The sequence below is a fragment of the Sinocyclocheilus grahami genome, unplaced genomic scaffold (assembly GCF_001515645.1).
Source record: "Sinocyclocheilus grahami isolate Dianchi unplaced genomic scaffold, SAMN03320097.WGS_v1.1 scaffold286.1, whole genome shotgun sequence".
Lineage (NCBI taxonomy): Eukaryota > Metazoa > Chordata > Actinopteri > Cypriniformes > Cyprinidae > Sinocyclocheilus > Sinocyclocheilus grahami.
In genome coordinates, this window is record NW_015505465.1 from 126826 (window position 1) to 135870 (window position 9045).

Below are 9045 nucleotides of genomic sequence, written 5' to 3' on the forward strand. Positions count from 1 at the left end.
CGTTGAAAGAAATACACAGTAAAGCAAATTTAGTGCGTCACTCCACACCTTCTTGCCTCTCCTAAGAAACACAAGTAACTTGTAACACAAGTAACACAAGTAACATGCTTTCATTTAATTACTTTCCAGTTGAAATGTCTTGTCTGTTGTTTTTTCTTTGCAGTTTACACTTTTATATGAGCACAGAATATTCTTCGATAGGTGACAATAGTACGCACTACTGCATTATTCAGACTTCATTTTCTTTGTAGTTGCACAATCCTCTAAGACTGTTGAACCTGCACATGTAAAACACATTTGCCAAATTTATATTGTGTGATATACAAGTTACATACATTTTCTTTAAAAATCAAAACAACATGTCCAAACATATCCTAATTCAATATTTTCAAATGTTTATTCACCCTCAGGACAAAAAAAACAGTGCTCACAAAATGTATTTGCTTCATAATAGTCTTGAGTTTTACAACAGGTCCCATATGTATGTAAATGCTAGAAAAACTGGCATGAAACTGTTGGATTTACTGCTGACTCGTGGATTTATCAGTAAGCCATTCGAGGTCAAGTCAACGTGGTCTGTTTGCTAAGTGAGTGAGCAAGTCAGGGTTACAGTAGTGCATGGTCTAGAAAAGTATTGTGAAAGGACTATTTGCAATTTTTCATTCATTGCTTGTTATTGTCTAACCCAGGGGTGTACAAACTCGGTCCTGGAGGGCCGGTGTCCTGAAGAGTTTAGCTCCAACCCCAATTAAACACACCTGAAATAGCTAATCAAGCTCTTACTAGGCATACTAGAAACTTAAAGGCAGGCATGTTGAGGCAATTTGGAGCTAAACTCTGCAGGACACCGGCCCTCCAGGACCAAGTTTGGGCACCCCTGGTCTAACCCTAATGGTTGTAATTAGCACATGGACGTAAATGCAAAAGAATAATAAATGTTACCTTTGTTCATATTAAATGCGTTCACTTTAAAAATCAAGCTAGAAACAAAAATATAATAAATATTCTAAAAATGCTTTTGCAATTACACAAAAATACAGTACAAACAGCACGTAATTTTAAAGTCTTTTGTATTGTTCTCTAGTCTAGAGCACAGATGGAGTCCAGAACATTATATAACCTATAAATGACTGCATGGTGGATACTCAGCTGTTACTGCAATGTTTGATGTCTGTAGAGCAAACAAAACTGCTTCTCCAACTTTATCAAGAGAAGTGGACAAACTGGTCTGCTTGGTGAAGGTACAGAATATAAAAGGACTATACATTTCTGAGAATCATAGATATCCAAATTTCTGTCAGAGCTAATTTGCTTCCTGTTGTTTTTGTGCTGTGTAATGGATTTTCATCACATTTTCCTTAGGTCCATTTATAATGTTAGTTATAAAGTAATAATTGAGTGTTTCGGGTCCATTTTCATTCACTCATTTATTTATGTATTTAATGATTTATTCACACCTTTACTTGTATCTAATATTAACCTGGATTGAACACCCTGAAGCAGACCAAGCAGTGCCAAGAGCACGCTCTTATCTAACCACTCAAGGGACTGAACACAGGGGAATCAGAGCAGATGCTCTCACTGACTTTAGAGAATATCGTGGAGTACTTCAGAGCACTTTTAGCACCTGAGTTTTTAACTGTTCATACTGTCTGGGTTACAGCAACATTTTCTGTCAGTTTGCATGCTCATTATGAGTTTTGTCCCTTTTGCAGTCTTGCTGGGTAGCCCCGCCCATTGTGAAATCTCATTGGCCAAAACACGCTCCTAACGTTAATCAGGAAATACTCCTAAATATCTTCTCAGTGATATTGACTTTTTATGTCACTATCAACTTCACTGTCCTCTATTTCTTTTGTTAATTTCAAGATCTAAGTTCTGTTAACACCACTTAAAAAGAAGTACAAATATTAACCTGTCAGTCAACAATTACTTTATACATATAAGTCAACAAAAAGTAACTTTACATATACCAAGTTCCATATAACATGAACTTATCTATTACCTTCCCAGAGACTATTTTTAAGTGATTCATTGCATTTTCACTTAACTGTTCACAGCCTTTCTTTCTTTGAAAAAAAAAAAAACGTGGGGGGTTGCGGGTTTATTGCCCTTGCCATCTTCTGTTTTGTGCAGGGGCAGTCATTTGACACAGGACAAGGCACTCTGACCCAGAATTCTGACATGTGATTGGGTAATCCAAAGACAGTCTTGAAACTCTGGAAAGTAGGTCCATAAAATGATTTTTAGATTGTGGTTAAAAGGAAACTGGGACAGAAGTATATAAAGATTTAATGGCATTGTAAGAGCGTAATGGAAAGTGGGTGGAATTGTATTGGATGACCCACTTAACGTCTTATATTTCTGTTTCAGCTGCTCAACTTTGTATTGTATATGTAAGGGAGAAAGTACATTCAGCCTGTACAGTTCCCTTCAGGGCCCTGATCGACCTGTGCGGGGTTGCTTTGGTATTATGATAGACAGACTGACATTATTCTCATTTTTATTGAACTACTATCCAAATAAATAAATGGACACTAAATTCCTGTTGAAATTATTTTATTATGTGTTCACTGCTAAGTGACATAAAAGACGTGAATCTACACAGTAAACATGCTACAGTAAGAAACCTTTAATTGGTAACGGTAAGTTCTCTTACTATACAGGGGAAAAGTGCAATAGCTTTAACCTTACATTTAATGTAATTTTACAGCAAAATACTGATGAATGTACAATTTTTGGAAGAAAAAAGAAAATAAGTAAAGTCATCTTATAATTTAGAGTGAAAACCTGCTAAATGACATTCCTAGAATTCTCTGGGTGACACTTCACATTTGATGGTATTTTGTTTAAATTATTGTGTTTTGTGATCGTTTTGTTATCAGTTATGTATATTAGGATTATATGTTACAACTCATGTTGTGTAGTGAATGTTTATTGCATTATTTTTGCGCAATATGTTACCGTGATGGTGTTTTGTGTTTGTGTGTATGACACTGTGCGCACCACAGCCTATATATTATTATTTACCTCAGCTTAAAGGTTATTTGAAATGAACTTTGCTTCTTACTGTGGCTTTTTCTTTACTAACTGTGTTATTGAAGTGGTTGTCAGTATATGTTAAAAGGTACAAACCAGATATTAGCAGCAGCTTGGCCTTGACCTTTCAGCAGAAAAGGCTAGAATTTACCAGATTAAAATGTTTTTGTTGCTGTTTTTGTTGTTTTGTAAACAGTAATATTTACAGGTTGTTCTGTAAATATGTTCACATTTTTACTGTATTATTATAGAATTATTCTGGCAAACATAGCTGCATTTTTTTCTCTTAACTGATTACCAGATTACTGATTATATACAAAAATATTTCAAGTATAATCAAGTATACAGACAGGCTTTTAGCTATGTATGTTACTTTAAAAGCCAAACTTAATATATACTCATCATTTATACAATGTTGTGGAAAAGGTCTTTAACATTGTATGTGTTCAGATTTTATTATGGGAATAGATAGACAGAGTCTGTTAAAATGGACACAAGGTTTGGTGTGTATTGCATTTGTTTGTTGTTCACGATTTCAATTATTCTCCAGGGTCAAAACACAAAAATGCTTTAAATTGTGGATAGTAAAAAAAAAAAAGAAAAGAAAAGAAAAAGAAATTCATCAACCTTTACATCTGATCACATTACTGGATAGCCTCCAGATATACAGTAATGGCCAAAAGTTTTGGCAGTGACATAAATTTTATGTTTTGATTTTAGGATTTTATGATCCTAACACAAAATTACCAGCTAACATTAATTGACTAATCATAGCAGCACATGTGAAAGTGTGAATGAGTACTAGTCAGGTGAAATCACTAGCATACTAATTAGATTGTAAGAGCAGACTGATTGCTATAAAAGGAGGGAAGAAGCGCTTCCAATCATTGTGTTCTTGTTAGCAATGGTTACCTTCAAAGAAACATGTGCAGCCATCATTGCATCAAAATGGCCTCACATGCAAGGAAATTGCTACAAAGAATATTGCCCCTGAAAGAACCATTTACTGGATCATCAAGAAGTTCGACTGCAGTAAAGAAGTATTCAAGACGTCCCAGAGTGTCCGGCAAGCGCCAGGACCGTCTCCTTCTGAGGAGTCAGCTACAGAATCGTGTCAGCAGCAGTGCAGAGCTTGCTCAGGAATGGCAGCAGGTTGGTGTGAGAGCATCTGCACGCACAGTGAGGCCAAGACTTGTGGACAATGGCCTGGTGTCAAAAAGGGCAGCAAAGAAGCCACTTCTCTCCAAGAAAAACATCAAGGACAGACAGAAATTCTGCAGGAAGTACAAGGACTGGACAGCAGAAGACTGGTGCAAAGTTATTTTCTCTGATGAAGCTCCCGACCGACTGTTTGGGACATCTGGAAAATCGATTGTTTGGAGAAGAAAAGGTGAACGCTACCATGAGTCCTGTGACGTGCCAACAGTGAAGCATCCTGAGACCATCCATGTGTGGGGTTGCTTTTCAACCAAGGGAGTGGGCTCTCTTATAATTCTGCCCAAAAACACTGCCATGAATAAAGAATGGTATCAAAACGTCCTGGAAGAGCGACTTCCAACAATCCATGAGCAACTTAGTGACAAGTTGCATTTTTCCAGCATGATGGAGCACCATGTCACAAAGCAAGAGTGATAAAGAAGTGGCTCGAATATCATTACATTGAAATTTTGGATCCGTGGCCAGGCAACTCCCCGGATCTCAATCCCATAGAGAACCTGTGGTCAGTCCTCAAAAGGTGAGTGGACGAGCAGAAGCCCACAAATTGTGATAAACTCCGAGAACTAATAAGGCAAGAATGGATCGCCATCAGTCAGGATATAGGTTAAGAAGAACAAGGATCAACACTGTAAATATTGATATATATAAAAAGCCTTTAAAACTTATGCTTATCAGTGTTTTTCAGTATACTATAGAAACATGTGGGAAAAATAACCAACAAATACTGAAGCAGCAAACTTTGCAAAACACAAAATTTATGTCACTGCCTAAACTTTTGGCCATGACTGTACAGTAGATGAACTCTACACTTATGTACAAATATTCAAATGCAAAACCACAAAATTTCCACCTCAACTGCTGACATCAAACATATCTATTGTGTGATTTGGAAGAGCTGACCCACATCCTGACTGCGATAACAACATTTTCCATCTTGTCTGAGAGTCCTGCTTCCCTCAACATTGATTTAACAAATTAAGCTTTTTGTTTTTTGGCAGAGGATGGCGTGTTGGTGTGCCATCAAATTCTTACAATAGCACATAGATGTTTGGCCAGTCATGATGAGTCACATTACACTACATCACTGCACCACCATGATCAGCTTAATGGAAAGAAGAAGAAAAAACGCCCCGCCTATTATAAATGGATGAAGTCAAAATGTGGAAAGTCTTGTATAAAGCCCCTCCACTATAATCATAATGTCATTAATATTCATGAGTGAATTGTCACCATTTAGTGACATCACAGCCAGCATGTTGGTGAAAACCCTTTCATCATGAGACAAATACTCTCAACAGGCATAGTTATGTCTCTGGGAACAGTAGGTCATGAAGTCTGAGTTACGGTCGGCAGACCTGAAGTTTAGAGGCCAATTGACAGGGAAATACTGTATAATCAGAATGGAGAAGTAACCAGTTCCTCTTCTCATCGACAGAAAAATATGAATCAGTGGATAATGTAAATAAAGAAGACACTGGGGAAAAAAACATCAATCAGTGTGCTTTTGGCAAAAAGGAAGTCAATGCAGTAGATGTGTCTGTTCATCCCATTAATTGATCTCAAGCTGTGAGAGAATCTGATAAATACTATAAAGCCTCCCCCAAAGCCACTGGTAAAGAGCTATTGCTTCTTTTTAGCAGCAAGTGTGTCTTAACATGATGTCTGATATTGAGCATTTCTCACAGCAAGCAATCAATAAGTGACACGTCATTGAACTTCATAAGCACTGCTACCCTCTGGTGGAAAATGAACATATTCAAACCATTAATAACATATGTCTCAACATCTCTTATCAAAAACAGGTTATAAAAAGACATAAAAAGCCACAAAATGGGAAAGCAGGGCATATTTATTTTTATTATTGCAAGCTTTCATAAAAATGATGATAGTCCATATGAAAAACCTTTTTCCATCTATACAATCATTTATAAAAATGGTCTTCTCCGAGACATGATTGTAATAGAGCTTTTACAAAACATAATCTCCATAATCAGTAAAGTTACATCAAACCAAACTTTACACATATTTTGGTCCAATTTAATTGTAGGAAGTCTTACACTGTTAGTAACAACATCAAGAGAAAACATTTAGTCAAGTAAAAAAAATACATATGAATAAGGAATGCTGATTTATCTTTAATAGCGAAAGGATGTGAAGGCTAACTATGAAACTAAATTAACTAAAACTTAAATGGGTGGCATTTTTCACAATAGAATCTGACTTCAGTCTTCAGTCAAGGATGAGTTCAGGAAAAACATGCAGTTCACTTGAGGGAAAGAGTTTCTTGCTTACACATATATGGAAGCACCATCTTATTCATGGCTGTATAACCTTTACCATAAAAAACTCTGGATTCCACAAACTACTAATAGTAACTGAAAATTGAGACTTGTGCGATTCACCCACACCTCAAAAGGGGACATAAGAGTCAGTCTACAATTTAAAACAAAAATAACCAGATTCAATACGAAAAGTGCTGTTTTTGACCCTGGCAAAGGGCAATTTGAAAGTATTTGATCGTAAATTAATGTCAGCATTTCCTTGGTACATTTTTATGTAGTAATCTGTGACACTGGGTTGTGTCTTCAGATGAATCTTGATTCTCGACTGAACAGAAAAATGTTATAAAGAAAAATATCTGAAGAATTTCATGTCACGTAACACTTTATACTGCTCTGTTTGTCGTCACACATCAATTTACGTAATAGTTCATGATTAGTTTGCATCAGCTTTCCAGTGTGACAGCAAAAAGTAGATAAATCCAATTTAAAAGGTACGAAATTGCAGTCATAATCAAAACAGAAAATCACTGAAATTATGCACTTTCTTCCTCTGTCACTGTGGTGATTTATATCAGTCTGCATAATCCTAGCTAAAACATCTCATTGAAGAATTTCATGTCACGTAACACTTTATACTGCTCTGTTTGTCGTCACACATCAATTTACGTAATAGTTCATGATCAGTTTGCATCAGCTTTCCAGTGTGACAGCAAAAAGTAGATAAATCCCATTTAAAAGGTACGAAATTGCAGTCATAATCAAAACAGAAAATCACTGAAATTATGCACTTTCTTCCTCTGTCACTGTGGTGATTTATATCAGTCTGCATAATCCTAGCTAAAACATCTCATCTTGCAAAACTTGGAATACTTAAAAAAAAAAATAATAATAATAAAAAATAAAAAAAAGATAAAGGATGCGAACACACACACTGTGTTATTGATAATTCAAATAAATGGGAGAGCTTTTGGGTGATGTCATGTTCTGCCCTCAGTTTGGTGGCAATATACTGGCAGTAAAAGGGGGCATGAGAGAAAAAAAACAACGAGATAATGTAAACATGGTAGAGACATTGCTGGTAGTGGCTCTTTTTCATGTTTTGGAGAGGTTACTGAACCCCATTTAAGACTTTTGAAGTAGGTGCATTCAGGTTCCCCTCTAATGGGTTGGTAACAATGCACGGACCTCAAGATGATCCAGTGACCGAGCTCATCGTGTGGGTCAGTTGCTATTGAGGATCTCAATGCTGCCCTGCAGAAGGGACACGCTGTTCTGTAACACATCAATTTACGTAATAGTTCATGATTAGTTTGCATCAGCTTTCCAGTGTGACAGCAAAAAGTAGATAAATCCAATTTAAAAGGTACGAAATTGCAGTCATAATCAAAACAGAAAATCACTGAAATTATGCACTTTCTTCCTCTGTCACTGTGGTGATTTATATCAGTCTGCATAATCCTAGCTAAAACATCTCATCTTGCAAAACTTGGAATACTTAAAAAAAAAAATAATAATAATAAAAAATAAAAAAAAGATAAAGGATGCGAACACACACACTGTGTTATTGATAATTCAAATAAATGGGAGAGCTTTTGGGTGATGTCATGTTCTGCCCTCAGTTTGGTGGCAAGATACTGGCAGTAAAAGGGGGCATGAGAGAAAAAAAACAACGAGATAATGTAAACATGGTAGAGACATTGCTGGTAGTGGCTCTTTTTCATGTTTGGAGAGGTTACTGAACCCCATTTAAGACTTTTGAAGTAGGTGCATTCAGGTTCCCCTCTAATGGGTTGGTAACAATGCACGGACCTCAAGATGATCCAGTGACCGAGCTCATCGTGTGGGTCAGTTGCTATTGAGGATCTCAATGCTGCTCTGCAGAAGGGACACGCTGTTCTGTAGTGAGTGTACAGAATAGAGAGCACAACAGAGAGAAGAGAGAGAGAACAGATGGAAGAAAGTTAACGTGTTGGGCCAAAACTCACTAAGAATCAAGGTTTTCCCACCTATTAACCAACAAATCTCCATGACTTTCCAAGTCTACCATGATTACTTTAAGGGTGCCTAAGGTTTGTACTTTTTTTTTTTTAAACCACTGCACTCAAAAAGAGCAATATCTATAGCTGAGCATATCTAGAAAAATGTACACTACTGTTCAAAAGTTTTGGGTCAGCAAAAAAAAAAAAAAATTTACATTTCTTTTTATTTTTATGTTTACCAAGGCTGCATTTATTTGATTTACAAATACATTTTATTTGTCCTTCATTTATACAGTATAGTGAAATATTATTAGAATATAATTTTTTTTACATATTTTAAAAGCAGTTTATTTATTCCTGTGATGGCATGGCAAAGCTGAATTTTCAGCAGCCATTAGTCAAGCCTTCAATGTCACATGATCCTGTGATTTTTTTTTTTTCAGGATTCTTTGATAAATAGAAAGTTACCAAAAAAAAAAAACAGCATTTATTTGAGGTACTATTACTTTTGATCAATTTAATGCATC